Consider the following 16,477-nt stretch of genomic DNA (forward strand, 5'->3'; position numbering starts at 1 on the left):
CTAATTTTATCAACCTTAGCGTCAAATTTCTCATACAGCTCCTGTTTAAGTCCTTTTATTTCACTTTTGATTTCTTCTTTCATTTCTTTTATTTCCTCTTTTCTCTCCTCTCTATTATCTCTAAACTTATCTTCCATTTTAATTGTCTGTGCATTAAGAGCCTCGCTTAGATTACTCAGGAAAAATTCTTTCGTTAACACATCCCCAGCAGGGGGCGTAGGAAGCGGAGGCTGCAGCTTTGTGCCAGGCACTGAAGATGTGCCCCTGGAAGTAGAGGGTGACGACTTCAAGTTAATATTTGGTTTTGAGGCCATTTCAAAATTTATCTGCCTGCAGTTAGTAGAACTCTATTGCCTGAATATGCAGCTTTAAGTAAAGAGGCTTTTATTTTGAAGTTTAAGGCTTGGCAAAACTTTCAGTGAGTAAACATTGTATCAAAACCGTTCAGCAGATTCATCACCATTTAACTTCCAAATAAGCAAAGTTAATGAAGGAGTAAAATTCTTCTATTGTGAAACCAAAACATATGATAAGCAATCTCTTTTGTTTTGAATTCTTGTGAGGATTAGCAAAAAGTGTTCGTTATTACCGGAGAAACCAGCCTGCTCGGCGCCATTTTAAAAGCCTCTAAGTAAATAATTTTTCGGAGGAGAAAAAGAAAAGAAGCTAAAATATTGATAAACAATTATTGTCCACGCAGTAAACGGATTCAGCTCGTGATAAGATTAAATCAAACAAAACTTTGAGCAGAGTGGGGGAGACTTACTTTGTCCCTGCACAAGGCAGTTTGAAGTTCCCAGCACAGACAGCCGTTCTGCCTTGGGCTAGCCCCCCTTTCCTTGCAAGCACAAAAGCTGCAAAAATCGAAGAGCATTTGCCAGCAAAACAGTTTCTTCTTTCCTTCTTGCCTGAAGGATAAGAAAACCTGATAAGACGTCAGATGGAAGATCCTCTAAACAGGTACGTAGCCAGGAATTCGGAGGCAGCTGATTTTTTGCTGCCTCTACCAGCAAGCTCCTCCCAGGAAGTGTCTAACAAAATGGTTATTAAAATCAACATTAACTTTACTTTTATCATACCATAAGTAGCCGTGCCATCGAAATCTTTTTTTTTTTATTAAATGTTTTTTAGTTTTAGTTTAAAACGGGTACAGCATCTTTCTTAATATATCAATCAATTACAGATAGGTTTTGGTACATCTCCTCCACAGTCAACCAACATAACTCATATTAACTCAAGCATTATTATATATCCATTTTCATTTAACTGTAATTATTATTTAGAAATATTGGTAGGAGTAATAATCTTAAACAATACCTACCCACACCGATGGGAAGGGAGAAAAATAAAAAAAAAAATAAAAAAGAAAAAAGGACAAATAGAAAATAAAAATTAAAATAAAAGATAGTAGATAATACAAAAAAAGACAAAAACGACAATCAGGAAAACAAAACAAAACACAGGTGTCTATTATGAAAAAAAAAGAAGTATATCAACTGGTTACAACATGTTTTGGTGCTTCTCTTCCGTTAATTCATATTAATTCAGATATCTTAACTCGAATATTTACCATATCAACATCATTATACCTCCAGTTTTAATTATTATGGTTATTTAAACATCCTTCATCCTTAGCTATGCTAAAGAATTAATCCATAACACATGCTGGCAATTCATTTACTTATTTGTAAAATCCTCTATTATCATCAAATCCTCATATCCTATTTTAGCTAAACATCCATAATATTCAATTATATCATATATCATAACATTTTCCCAGTATTGATTAACATTTGATTGTATGAATTTTATTTAGTTTTTTAATAGTGCTAATTATTATAGTTAATACTCTTTATGTATAATCTAAAGGTGTTTTCTCATATCCAATTGTTAGTTATCATATCAACTCCACATTATATACATTACTATCAATATCAATTATTATTCAGCAATATCTGTTACAAGAAAAAGCAATTAGGTTTAACTAGTTTTCAATTGTATTCATCAATCTATCAGCCAGTTCCAAATTATATATATTGCTATCCATATCAGTCATTATTCAGCTATATCTATTACAAATTGAAGTAATCCAATTTAGCTAATTTTAGGTTGTATTGTCCCATCTGTCAGCCTGTGTCCCTCCAACAACGAGATTTCCTCAGTCCAATAGCCATTCGTTGGATAAATTTACCAAATGTTTCCATAAGCAAATCCAGACAAAAATATTTCGGCACCTTTGGCTTCTGAATGTCGGTGATGAAATAATAATGTTGTCCTAGGCTTATAAAATTTCCCAAATTAACTTTAATTCTCAAGGGTGGATTCTCCATTCCTCCTGCACTCTGTCTCTTTAAATGAGTCGTCTTTATAGCTCCCCCACTCCTCTCTTCCTCTGAGATAGACCAGACACCATTTCTCACATTTTCCATTTGTGTTTCAGGAACATTTAAGCATTCAACGATCTCAGTTTTAACTTCATATTTTAGAATCAGTTGATCCAGTTTTCTTTCCAGTTTTTGGTAAGAATCAGAGAGTCCTCTACACGCAGAGAAAAGAGCCTGAAATGAAATCTTAGAGGTATTTTGGGACGCCATGATGTGTTGTAGTTAAAAATTAGAAGCTCTCTTTTTTTTTCCCCACAGGCTTCTAAGCACTTTTTTTTTTAGTCTCTTACAGGCTGTCAATCTTATCTAGTTGTAAACAGAACTAGGTAGTAAAGTAATAAAAATGTCGAATCGTGACGGGCTAATTAGTAGGAGATAAGTTTTACGATCCACTTAGGGAGATTCAGAGGGGGGAGGATGTCGCGGAGTTTCTTGAAGCATTTAAGAAGTAAAGTAACCACCAGTCATAAATCCATTAGAAAAAGCCAAATCGCCGCTAAATCTTCCTGTTCTTTGGTTTCAGTTAGCTTAATTTTTTAACACGAACAGTCTCTCTTGGATAATAAAATCAGCTTACCAGATGACATCACTTCTTCCATTCTTAGGGGCAACCTGCAGTTTCAGTTAGCACACAGCTAATCCAAAAAGGAATTGGCACGAGGAGTTAATACCCCCCCCCCCAGAGATTTGCGGATATCTCAGGGGTCCTGGGTCTCTCCCCACCTTCACTGTCATCTCCGGGACAGCTAGAGTTCAAAGAACCCGTCCAAAAATCCTTTGGTATAGAGGAATTTCAGGAGTAGCCTGAAACTCCATCTTCTCACTGCTAAGCCCCGCCTTCTTCTCCCGTGCCATCGAAATCTTAATTGATGGCCCTCTAATTCGAGTAGCTTCTTGTTCTGGAGACTCACCCATTCTTTTGCCCAGCTCAAGCAACATACATCAAATTACAATTTCATATCTGGTAGCAATAGCAATAGCAACAGCAATAGCAGTTAGACTTATATACCGCTTCATCAGTGACGTGCGGTGAGGGATACCATTGGTGAGGCAAGAGCGTGGCAGCGGCGAGAAGCTGCTGTGTCCGACAGGCGTCTCTCGTTTATGATGGACATAAACATGAGATGCCTGTCGGACACAGCGGCAGGGGTGTTGCTTCTCGCCACTGCCGCACTCTGCCGCCTCGCCCCCCCACCTCCTCCGTCCCCGCTGACATTCTTGGGAGCAGGTCGGGTGGCTGGCTGGCTGGGAGGAGAAGAGCAGTGAGTCTTTGTGCCGGCTGGCCGGCCAGGCAGGGAGCAGGTCGGGTGGGGGTGGTTGGCTGGCTGGCTGGGAGAAGAGCGGTGAATCTTTGTGCCGGCCGGCTGGCCGGCCAAGCAGGGAGCAGGTCGGGTGGGGGTGAGTGGCTGGCTGGCTGGCTGGGGAGGGACTCACCGCTCTTCTCCCAGCCAGCCAGCCACTCACCCCCACCCGACCTGCTTCCTGCTTGGCCGGCCGGCCGGCCGGCACAAAGACTCACTGCTCTTTTCCTCCTAGCCAGCCAGCACCCACCCCCACCCGACAAGGGCTCACCGCTCTTCTCCTCCTCCTCGTCCTCCCCGCTTGGTGCTGGGCTGGCTGCTGAAGAAATGGCGGCTAGTGGTCAAAGAAAAACCTCTCCAGAATCACCCTTGCACTTGCGCAGTCGCTCAAGTGCAAGACATGATTCGCTGGTCCCAGATCAGGAGGCGGGAGAATCAGTGCCTCTTTTGCATATTAAATCTTTTGCTTTTTAACTCTGCCTTAACTTTTAAAAGGCGAAAAATTCCTTAAGCAAAAGAGGCCCCGAGTTCTCTCGCCTCCTCCTAGTTAACACTGAGAGCAGACACCAAGCCACTGTGACTTGAAATCTGGTAGCAACTATCCTGGCTTTAATTCATTAAAAAAAAAAATTAAAACTCTTTCCTTTCTCTCAGGAGACTGGGGAGGCTCCGCCTCCCTTGCCTCTAGTGACTGCACGTCCCTGCGCTTCATAGGGCTTTCAGCCCTCTCTAAGCGGTTTACAGGGTCAGCATATCGCCCCCACAGTCTGGGTCCTCATTTCACCCACCTCGGAAGGATGGAAGGCTGAGTCAACCTTGAGCCGGTGAGATTAGAACCGCTGAACTGCAGATAACAGTCAGCTGAAGTGGGCTGCAGTACTGCACCCTAACCACTGCACCACCTCGGCTCTAGGTGGTAGGATGGTAGGCGCATCCTCCCTCTTTCCTTGGCATCTTGCAATAGCTTATATCTAATTCTTGGTTTTTTCCTTGCCATATGAACTTAAAGATATCCTTCTGCTATTGTTTAAACAGGTTGTCATTTATAAGTATTGGTAACGTCTGAAATAAAAAAGCATCTTTGGTAAAATATTATTCTTGATTACAGAGATACTTCCCAGTAGTGATAAATGCAATTTATCCCATCATTTTAAATCCTGTTTAATATCCATCCAAAAAAGTACATAGTTATTTTCAAACAGTTTTATGTTCATATTTGTGAACATAACTCCTAAATATTTCACCTTTTTCTCAATCCTAAAACCTGACTTTTTATTCAATATATCACTATCCTGAGAAGACATATTCTTAATCAGCATTGTTGTTTTCTGTTTGTTTATTTTGAAACTTGCCAAAGCCCCAAACTCATTCAATTTCCTCATCAAATATTCTATATTGTTTTTTGGGATCCTGTAAAAACATAACCAGATCATCAGCAAATGCCCTCAATTTATAAACTTCTTTCTTAATATTTATACCCCTTATTTGTCATCTTGTCTGATATCTCTATTCAAGCCTTCCAAAACCAAAATAAACAACATAGGGGAAAAGGGACATCTTTGTCCTGTACCTTTTGAATTTTACATGAATTAGTTAAATCACCATTTATGACAATTTTTGCATGTGTAGATCATTTTAATTCCTTAAATAAAGTTCACTCTAAAGTCCATTTCTTCCAGCACCTTAAACATAAAGCCCCAATTCAGGTTGTCAAAGGCCTTCTCTGCATCTAAAAAAATTAAAGAGGACGTTGGTCTTACCTGAACGTCTATTTTCAGAAGGGGGAGGGAATGGTCACACGTGGGTTGTTGTCAAAGCCTGATTGGTCCAAGACTGAGAGAAAACGCTTAAATACTGGTGCCTTCCATTCCTATCCCAGTTTCCTCGAAGGCGAACGGTAGAACTGAAAAGACAAAAAAACACACACAACAAAACCCCCGGGAACCACCCGGGCCCTCCCCTTGGCCCCGACGGAAAGGTCTCAGGGCGGGTTGTGACCATTCCCTCCCCCTTCTGAAAATAGACGTTCAGGTAAGACCAACGTCCTTTTTCCAGAAGAGGGGGAGGGAATGGTCACACGTGGGACATACCCAAGCTACCGTCCCAGGGAGGGAGAACAAGAATCACCAGGGCCCACGGGGAGCCTCAACCGCCACCCCCAGAGGGTCCCACCACCAAGGACACACTCGCATCTGCAAAGCTCCCAGACCATAGCGCCGGAGGAAGAAGCCGGGGAATCCAGAGGCCGCGCGACAGACGGCCTCAACTGGCCCCCCCCGCGGCCCCCGAGGCCACGCTCGTGTCGCTCCTAATAGGCTGGGCCGCGAACTCTGACGGGACTGGCCCGTTGACCCGAAACCCCGAGGGCTTCCGCAATGGCCCGGCGCAGCCAACGCCAACTGTGGCTGAAGACACGCTCGAACCCAGCGACCCCCGGCTGGAGGATCAGTCCACAAGGGCTCGACCTACGGACCCCTCGGTCCGCTGGCGATGGAGCCGCAGGGCGCGGTGCGCGCCCAACCAATGCCAGAGCTTAGCGAAGGAAGTGGCCACCTACGGGAAGAAGACACGAGCAAGGCGAAGCCTCGCCCCGCCCCTTGGAGGCGACGGGAACGACCTCAGAGCAGGGTGCCCAACTCCACGTACCCGGGCGGAGACAACCGCCACAAGGGAGCCAGCCGACGAGCATACCGAAGAGATTCGAAGAAGCCCCCCCTGAGCACAAGGGGGAAGAACACACGGGGAACCCGCGGACCGAGGGAAACCCAGAAGCCGCCCCCTACCGAGAAGCTCGATCAGGGGGACCTGAGAGAGGGAGAACCCCCACCCCCTCCAGGGCTGAAACAATTCCGCCACCAGGCGGCACAATCTTGTGGATTTCCGAAGTCAGGCCCCTCCTGCAGGAACTCCTGACGTTTGAGAGAAAGGTGCCCTGCCAGGCGAAGCCAGGGGAGGCCAGGCGGATAACACCGCCGGACGATACCCAGGTGGAACCGCAGCCGCGGTCCGTAAGGCCCCCAGGCATCCCTAGTCGAGAGTGACCCCGTTGGCTAGAGCAGCCTCCAACAGCTGCCAGACAAGAGTCATGGGCCGGATGCAACCCCAGGGACCAGGCGAAGCAGGACCACCACCCCCCGCTGCCAGGCCAACCCTTCCCGCGGGCGCCTCCGCGGGGGGCCACCGACAGCTGGACGAGGTCCGCGAACCAAGGCCCCTAGGTCCTAATGGCCCACCCCCACGGTCAGGGTCCCCATGGAACCAGGGGGACGGGAGGCCCCATACCGAGACCGCAGGTCACCTCCTTTCGAGGGCGCTTGCGCCCTCCACAGATCAGGATAGGAAATGGGTGAAACCCCAGGGAGGAATAGAACACGCGGCGAGCAAGGGAGTGTCGAACTGTCGACAGATCCGCCAAAAAGAAGAACCGACGACTGAGGGAGTAGGCCCGCTCCCCTGGTCAGGGCCGCCCAATGCTGCCGAGCCGCCCGGAGACAGGAGAGCCCGGGGAGATTCTCGACTCTGGGGGCAACAGAGGCCCCACCGCCCAGACGTCCAGTCCCGAGCATTCCAGTCGAGGGCTGGCGAAGACCCCCCCCCCCCGACAGATGAGGGCCTGAGCGGTCCCCGTGCCAACGGGAGGTCACGCGATGCCCAGCTACGGGGCCCAAGGGAAGCGCAGAGCCCAGCAGGACAGCACCAGTGCCATACCAGTGACGAAGGGTAAGCCCCGAAAGCGACCACCTGCCGAGAGCGAACCGGGAGCCCCTTAACCAGGACGAGGCTCCCCAGGAGAGTCCAAGGGTCCGGAGGGCGGGACTATCCCTGCTCAAGAAACATCTCGCCCGATCTGATAGAGGGAGGTTGAAACCGAACAACATCCCTAAGGCCCTACGCCAGCGGGCATAGGCCGAGGTGGAGCTCCTGGACAGACTCACCCCCTCCCCTGACATGGAGCCTATGACCGACACCAGGCAAGCGGAAAGGGAAGAGGTGGACGCCGGAGAAGCCAGCCAAGGAACAGGACGGGGCTCCAAGCTCCTAGAACAGGCGCTAAATAACCGAAGACCTGAATAGGCTAGCCCGCCAAGGAATCAGAGCCCCCAGGATGGGGCGCGGACAAGCCGCCCGGGCCGCCAGGCCTTAGTGAAATCCGGAGAACGGAGACCAGACCAAGGGAAAAGCCCCGGGGGGGGGGAACCCCAGGGACCCGCGATGACCGGCCAGAGCCGAGGAACGAAGATAAGCCCCCCGAAGAGCCACCAGGCCAGGGGCCTCCTGTCTGAAACCCCGAAGGACCGAAAGGGGGGAGCACGCTCTCCCCGCCTGTGCACTAGAGCGGTGCAGAAACGAGAGGGCCCGCTAAGCCTTCCGGCCACCCGTCCGAACCGCAGACAGATGCGAGAGGCGCTCCAGGCCCTGGTCATCCGGAGGAGTCATCTGCACTCCCTGAAGGCCGAAGAGAAGGACAATGGCCTGAACCACCGGGTAGCAGCCCCCCCCTGGCTCCGGGACGGAGGGATCCCCCAAAGAGCCGGCGGGGAGGAGAGAACCAACGCGGGAGCGAGGCAAGCAGAGGCCCGTGCCCAAGCGTCCAATGCCGGCCGCTCTGAGAACACGCCTAGCGGCTGATGGCCTCCAATGGGACGACCCGAGGTCAAGCCCCCCCCGAGCGGAAGGGGTGCTGCCCCCCCCTTGTGGCTGGACCGTCTGGACCAGAGGAGGGAGCCGTAGGCGCTCCTGAGGGGTGAGCTGGAGAACTGCCTACAAATGGAAGAGAAAAACGCAAGATTATTGACAGAATCGGAAATCCATGCCGGCACATGACAAAGAAGATTTAGATCCGGCTCAGCTGTCACAAGTGGGCGAACTGTCCCGTGTCTCCATCCTCGGACCGGGAAGAGCCCCCCCCCAAGGGGTCAGTCCTCTCGAAGGCATGGTCATCCAGAGACAGCGGGCCGAGCCGGTCCTCAGTCAGTGACGCCGGCAATGAAGCCCGGACGACGTGACCGAAGTGGTCAGCATCCTGGACGCAAACTTGAGCGAGCCCCGGTCGCCCCAGGGAGGAAGGGCGGGCTGCCCCGAGTCAGAAGAGACCCAGGCGGCGAGGCTCCCTGGGACGTGAAAGCGCTCCCGGCGCTGCCCCAGTCACTGACCGAGGCCTGACGAAACTACCGGGAGTTGAGTCCGCAGAGGGCGACCCCCGTAGCGGCAACGGGAGGACATCTTAGAAGCTCAGCGCGCCCGATGAAACCAGGGCAGCCACTAGAAGGTGACGGACTGCAACTGAATCGCCCAGGCAAGGGCCCAGTTACTCTAGAGCCAATGGCCCAGGCCCCCAGACAAGTTGGAGGAATGCGTCCACTGAATGGTCAGCGCCTCCGTGCCAAGGGAGGAGTCGAGATCTCTTTCCAGACCATGGCCGTGGCAGAACGTGGTCCTGCCAGGATCAGTGGGCGGAGGCATCAAGGTCCCCCCCACCAGCTGGCCATGCACCGAGCCTGCCCCAGGCACAGCAAACAGTCTGAGCCAAGACGGCCAGAGATGGGCCCATCCAGGGCCACAGCTGCGATTAAAACGCCTGAGCCGGTCTACTCTACATAACAAAGGTCGGATTAGCCTGCAACAGAAACTCACCACCTGGCATCTTGGAACTCAATCTCCAAAAGGGAATGCTACAGATCTAAGCAGGCCAGGAAGAACCCCTGGCCTCAATAGAAATGGTTTTTTTTTTGTTTTTTTTAAATTATCATTATTATTTACTTATTTATTTATTTATTCATTAACTTTTAGTCCACTTTATTTTCCTAGCAAATTTCCAATTTCATCATTGACCGCGGACCAAGTAGGGGGGAACATAGCCCAACGATGGGCGCGGCCCAGACCCCCATGTCTAGAAGGGGCGGAGAACCATCTAATCCTCCGTACCACCATAGGCAAAACCAGGCCCCGGGAGAGCCTACCTGCACACGGGTTAAGACCCTCGACTCACCACCACCCCCTGGACCCCCTGAGTGGGGGAGGGAGAGAGGGACCCCACTCTACTTGGAAGGAAGGGGAAACCTGCCCGGGAACCCCAGGGCAGGAAAACCAACCCCTAGGAGTGATTTGGGGGGAAAAAGGCCTGAGGCGGGACCAACCCCAGACCCTGGGATAAGGTCAAAGGCTCATACATGTAGATCTGATGCAAGTCCCCAGAAATGTGCACGGCCCTCTGTTGGGCCCCACAGAACAACAGTTCCCAAATGGCTAACCTCTGAAGGAGGAAGGCAGAGCCAACCCAGAGTAGGCCCGGGTAGAATCCCCGGGCACCAGTAGCAAAAGGAAGACTAATATTGCAAGCCCTTAAGTTCTCATCTGCTAGTCATCCCTTACTGGCATCGAATTAAGCACAGTTGTGAAGTGCGTTTGTACATATATGCATGTATGTATGTATGTATGTATGTATATATATATATATATATATATATATATATATATATATATATATATATATATATATATATATATATATATATATATATATATATTTGTATTTGAGCTGATAAACAAATAAGTCTATTACAATCCATTTAGCTCTCATCAGCTAGCCTTATAATAAAGGGAGACTAGTATAGGTCTATTTCAAGCTATTTAGACCTTATGTTAATTGCAATGTGAAACCTCCGAGCCACAATACTGTTCCTGCACAATGCAGCCCCTGACCTCCTCCCACGAGAAGGACTTCAGGGCAGAGGAAGACATGGGGGGGGGAAAACACCCTCCCCCCCCCTGCAAGGGCTTTCTCACCTGCCGCCAGGTCTGCCACCTGGCCCTGGGGAAACTCCAAGCCCCCCCTCCATTTCCCCACTTACGCGTCCAGCCGGAAGGAATGGAGGATTCCAAGCCACTGTAGGCCCCACCGGGACCTGGGCCTGCTTTCTCTGCTGCCTGCCATGCCAAGGAAGAGACCGCACCAGCCAATGGACCTGGGTCGAGGCCCGGTCCTCGCACACGTGGCGACCAAGCCAACATGGCCGCCGGAACTTTCATTTTCGATCTGCGGCTCCGATGGCCTGCTGAAAGGCCGTGCTGAGGCAGGCAAGGACGGGGGAGGCCACGCGGCTCTCAGGCACGCTCCCCCTCCCCCAGGAATGCTCGTAGCAGTCCGAGCCGATTCTCTTGCCTCTCCTGGCTATTTAAAGGAGAAGGCAGCCTCTCCAGCAGCTGAAAGGAGATCTGGCACCCCCGCACCCGGGGACGGGCTGAGACTCTGGGCCTGCGGGGGGGAGGCAGCATGCCCCACTGGGCCCTCCCCCACCGCCCGGGGCAGTAAACTGTCCCTTGGGGCCACAGCTGCTGAATTTAGTAATTTAGAAATCTTTTAAATGCCCAATTAAACCAAATAAGACCAAATTGAATAAAGTAATCCTACCAGTAATTCTCAACAGTTCTTGGACCAGAAAAGACTGAGAGGAAACTGGGATAGGAATGGAAGGCACCAGTATTTAAGCGTTTTCTCTCAGTCTTGGACCAATCAGGCTTTGACAACAACCCACGTGTGACCATTCCCTCCCCCTCTTCTGGAAAACAGCCTGTTCCTCATTATGATGTTGTAAATATTCAATAATATTTAAGACAGTCCTCACATTATCTCTTAGCTATCTTTTATGGCAGAAAGCCTGCTTGGTCTTCACGTATATATACCTGTAAAATCTTATTTAGTCTTTCTGCCAGAATAGCAGCAAAGAGTTTATAGTCTTTATTTAATGATGAAATTGGCGTATCATTCTTTGTCTTTGTAACATCTTGCCCCTCCTTAGGGAGCAACACAATATTGGCTTCTTTCCACATCTGGGGTATATTCCCTCCCCTGTAGTATATCATTCACTGTGTCTTTTAGTGGTTGAAGAAGTTCATCTTTGAAACACTTATAGTATTGCCTTGTAAGGCCATCTGGGCCTTTCCCTGGCCTTATTTTTTAATAGCTTCTGATATCTCAAAAAACATTACAGAATCATATCAGTTAAATTTAATTATTAACAGAACTAGAACAAGAAGACAGAACAACATAAAGTTCCCAAGACCACCACCACCATTATTACAATCTTCTGTTGGTTATTTTAATTATTTGAGTGTTACACCTCTTACGCAGCAGCCTTTGCCTAATCTAGTTTAGACCTGATGGTGTTGGTTAATTGCATAAGACAAAATGCCAAAATCCTAATGAGTATTTGATGGAATTCTATGAGATTCTATGATAGTCCTTATCAATCTTGGCAACTTTAAGATATGTGGACTTCAACCACAGAATTCCCTAACCAACATGCTGGCTTGGGAATTTCAGGAGTTAAAAATCTACAAATCTTAAAGTTGCTATTCTAGAGCAACCTCAAGATGTATCAGATCTGTTAATCTTTTTTCATTTCTTATCTTGGAGAAAATAATCAAGTGATATGATTGTAGGGGATTCTAACAGATTACACATCATAAAGTTCTGAAGGCTGAAAAACATCAACCTAAAGGCAAAAATAAGATAAAATTTAAATCAATTAACCTCAACTATTTTTCTCTCACTAGAATTTTGTCTTTTGATCAGGACTTCTGGGGATATATTTTTCTTTCTTTTTCATTTTTTTAAATTTCCAGGTTCTGCGGACTAAAAAAGTTTCAAAAAACGACCTCTAGATATATTGGATTATTTAGTCCAACATATCCTAACATATCCATTTTAAAAAGAAGATATTCTAGACATAATAAAGCAGGAAAAGTTTTAATCTCCACTAAAATATGCATTATCTTATGTTAAGGAGGAAATGTGCAATAAACAATTGCATTCATTAGAAGGTTGTTATTAAGCCTAAAGCACTTGCTGATCCTTTGAATGGGGCTTTGAAGAAGCAACTGCAACCTTTCTGTCCATTATTGATGTATGATTTTCTAGAAATCTTAATGTATTATTTTAATTTGAGATCAAATCCACATTTTATGCATGGGTGAGAGTTCCAGCAAAGGAATTGTTAATTTTTAAAAATAAGGATTTATGTTGTTTCTCTATGTTTTATAGTGGTAGATGTTTATCAGGCATGGTGTGGACCTTGCAAAGCTGTAGTAAACTTGTTCAGGAGGCTAAAAAATGAATATGGTGAAGATAATCTTCTACATTTTGCTGTGGTAAGAATCTGAGTAACCAAGTAGCTTTTTCTAAACATGCACCCTCTCTATAAGTTGGATTTCATTTCCCATACCTCCAAGCAACTGCATCCAGGAGCCAATATATCAAAGATGACTAACTTGTGGGAAACTGTTAAGTACTTTCTCATGCTAAATACTTTGGAGAAGCACAGTTTGTAATATTACTACCTCAATTGACCAACTTGGTCTCATTTTGACAGGGAGATTATTGAAAATATTATCATTAAAAATTCCATAACCAGCTGAAATTAGAAAAAGGAATTTAGATATCATTATATTCATTTAAGACACACAATAACTTGTGTGTTATAACCTGTACAGATGAGGTGAGATGATTGAGTGACAAAGAACTTGGCTAAACATCCCAATTTAATAAATTTAGTCCATCTAATGAGTATTATTACACTCAAAGCTATTCTTTACAATTTAGACAAACAGAAATGGCCTAAAATGAGCTAAACATGGCTTCTTATAGATATATAGATTTTGAAACTTGAGAAAGTTGAAAGAGTAAGCTGTTGTAGAGGAGAAGATGAATGGTTGTAAAGAAATAAATTCTAGAGGTTAGCCTAGACCTGTGATAGCAAACTTATGCCATGTGTGTCACAGGTGGCACGCAGAGCCTTCTCTGTGGGCATGCAAGCTGTCGCCCCAGCTCAGTTCCACCACACATATGCGTACACCTCCCACCAGCCAGCTGATTTTCGGGTCTCTGCCGTACATGCGTGGGGAGCAGGGTTCATGTGGGTGATGTGCATGCATGTTCAAGAGGAGCACGAGGGTGCAGTACACCTCCTGTACCCCATTTTTGGTGCCAGGAGACTGCAGGGAGGCCTACTAGGCCCAAAATGGGGCATGGGGGGTGTTCCACACGCACGTGCATGGGGGCAAGGGGGAGTGCCGGGGGGTTGCACATGCATGTGCAAGGGGGCAGGGCACATGGGGGATGTTGCACACGTTTTATGGGTGTGGGTGGTTGCGCTTTCGGCACACAACAACGAAAAGGTTAGCCATCACTGGCCTAGATTTACAAGGATTTCAATGGATGTGTCACAATCATATATATATTATTCAATCTAAAGTGATTTAAAGCATTTAGAACTATATGGAATTCTGATGTAATTAAGTTATTTTACTATGATTGGGATAGAAAAATTAAATAGCAGAATAGTAGCTTACTTATCTTTGGGCAGGTCAATCATACCATTTATTTAGCTTTGTGTTTTTTGTGGCAATTACAATGGGATTATTTTTCACTGGGATCTGCAATAGAAACAAGAAAAAGAAGCAGCAGACTAAACCAAAACTCAATAATAGGACTAACAAATATTGACTGCAAAACACAGGGTGAACAATAGATAGTTCAAAGAATGAGTTTATATCGCTTTGCTTCCATCTACTGGTCTATATATTGCAGCCCAAATTCTAATAAAGCTATAATAAACCACAATAGTGATTCATGATAATTGTTACTGTACAAGATGATTTAGAAGAAAAATATAGCAGATATATTTGTGTATTATTCATTTAAGGCAGAGGCTGATAGTGTGGTGACCCTGCTCCCATTTAAAGATAAATGTGAACCTGCTTTTGTCTTCTGTCTGGTAAGTGCACCATAATGGGGATCGGAATAGAGTCATGATGAAATATACAAAAGGAAAACAATAATTCAAAATGGCTAGAATCTTTTGTATCACGTATTTCTAAAACTATGTATGAGAATATTTGTGCATGCAAATCCCTTTCTATTGTTATACCCTGGTGTTTCACAATTCTGATAAACCATGTCATCCGAGCCCTTATTCCACTGCCTTTGGCACAATAATTCCAATAAGAAAAAGGGTTTCAGAGAAAAAAATCCTGCAATAATCAATAAAGAATGATTTCAAGTATAATTAAGATGCTAAATGTCATTTTTAAAGTCCTCCCAGCTTGGGATGAGGTTATTTGAAGGACCGTATCTTCTCAGTTACATACACTGATCCACAAAAGCAAGAAGTTAGAGAATGTTGTGAGTTTCCTCTCCTAAGGAGGTATATCTAGCAGGATCCAGAAGAATGGTCTTCTCTGTGGTGGTTGCATCCCTTTGGAACATCAACACCACTGACATTAGACTGTCCGTCCCCCACTTTGATACTCTTTCACAAGGCCCTGAAGACCTGGTTTTGCCAATGGGCCTGGGGAACCCAGAGTGGGATGGAGCCCATCAAGTGACTTGTTTGATTAATTATTGCCAGTGGGGGAGAGGGTGAGGGGTCATTGCTTTTACTATTTGTATATTGGGCTTTTACTTTTTTAAGCCTCATCGAATCACTAAGAGTAAGTGGGCAGCCATATACATTTTCTAAATAAATAAGTAAACCTTATTTACTTAACCATACAGATAAGTGAACATTTATATGCATGGATCTAGAGTTGCACAATTTAAATGATTTCTCCACTTTTACTACAACTGAAATAGTTTTTTAAAAAAAATCTAAGCCAAAACTTTCATGAAAACAAAACCACCAGCCCAGAGCTGCAGAAAATTCCACTGCAAAATAAGGTGGTGGTTGTTTTTATCTAAGAAGGCCACACTGAGATAGAGATTTTGCAAAGTGTTGGTTGTATATTATTATGAATAATCTAGAAGTTTTCTATTGCATTTCCACAGCCCCTTGCCATTGGCCATGCTGGGTTCAACTGTTGCAAAACCAGACTAATTGCTTCATAGTGAAGATTATGCCACCTAGGTGATAGTAACAGTCTAGTCTGCCAAACTTCCCCAATTTCTCACAGTGCCTCCTTTAGCTCCACTAGCAAGTAATCAAAATTGGAGGAAAAAAACATAAAGGAACACTTAACATTGGCTTCACAACTTAATTTCAAGTGCAGCAGAAATGGGTGGGGTGGGGGGAGTTAATTTTCCCTTCCCTGTGAATATGATTTCCTTCCCTTCATAGAGAATGCCCCACTTTTTCCTTTTCCAAAACTCATTGCAGGATGGGGTACTTATTTGAAAGAGGTATTTTACAAGTAGGAAGGAAAAAATTAACTCTTTTTTATTATTTTTATTATTTTTTGAATAGAGACAAACAAACAAGACACAACAAACACCATAAAAACATATTCCATTACAAATTAAAAGTGTCAATTGGTTACAAAGAACTTTCGTGCATCCCTTCCACAGTCATCACCTATAATCCATATCAAGTTATATATTTTACATCAAATATATTTATATATATTACTATCATCATACCTCATCCTTCATATGATTATAGTTGTTTTAACATGCCTTTATAATAAATATTCCAAAATTCAAAGCAAAATCACATAATGGCATTCCATTGTCTATTTTCAATATCATCCAACAACATTCTATCTTTGTGAAACGTTCTAAATAAAAATTAATTATGTTTGATAACAAAGTTTCTAAACCTCCTTTCTTAATCACTGTTTACAATTTATATTAAATTTCAATATTATAGGCTTTCATACATAACAAAATTTCTAAACTTTCTTTCATGGTCACCATTTAAAAATTTATACCAAATTTTGTCTTGTCAAACCAATACATATGTAGACATTATATCATTATCAATTATCTATCTAGCTATATCCATTATCACTTCATTTTTT

Source organism: Thamnophis elegans, chromosome Z (genome assembly GCF_009769535.1).
Source record: "Thamnophis elegans isolate rThaEle1 chromosome Z, rThaEle1.pri, whole genome shotgun sequence".
NCBI lineage: Eukaryota > Metazoa > Chordata > Lepidosauria > Squamata > Colubridae > Thamnophis > Thamnophis elegans.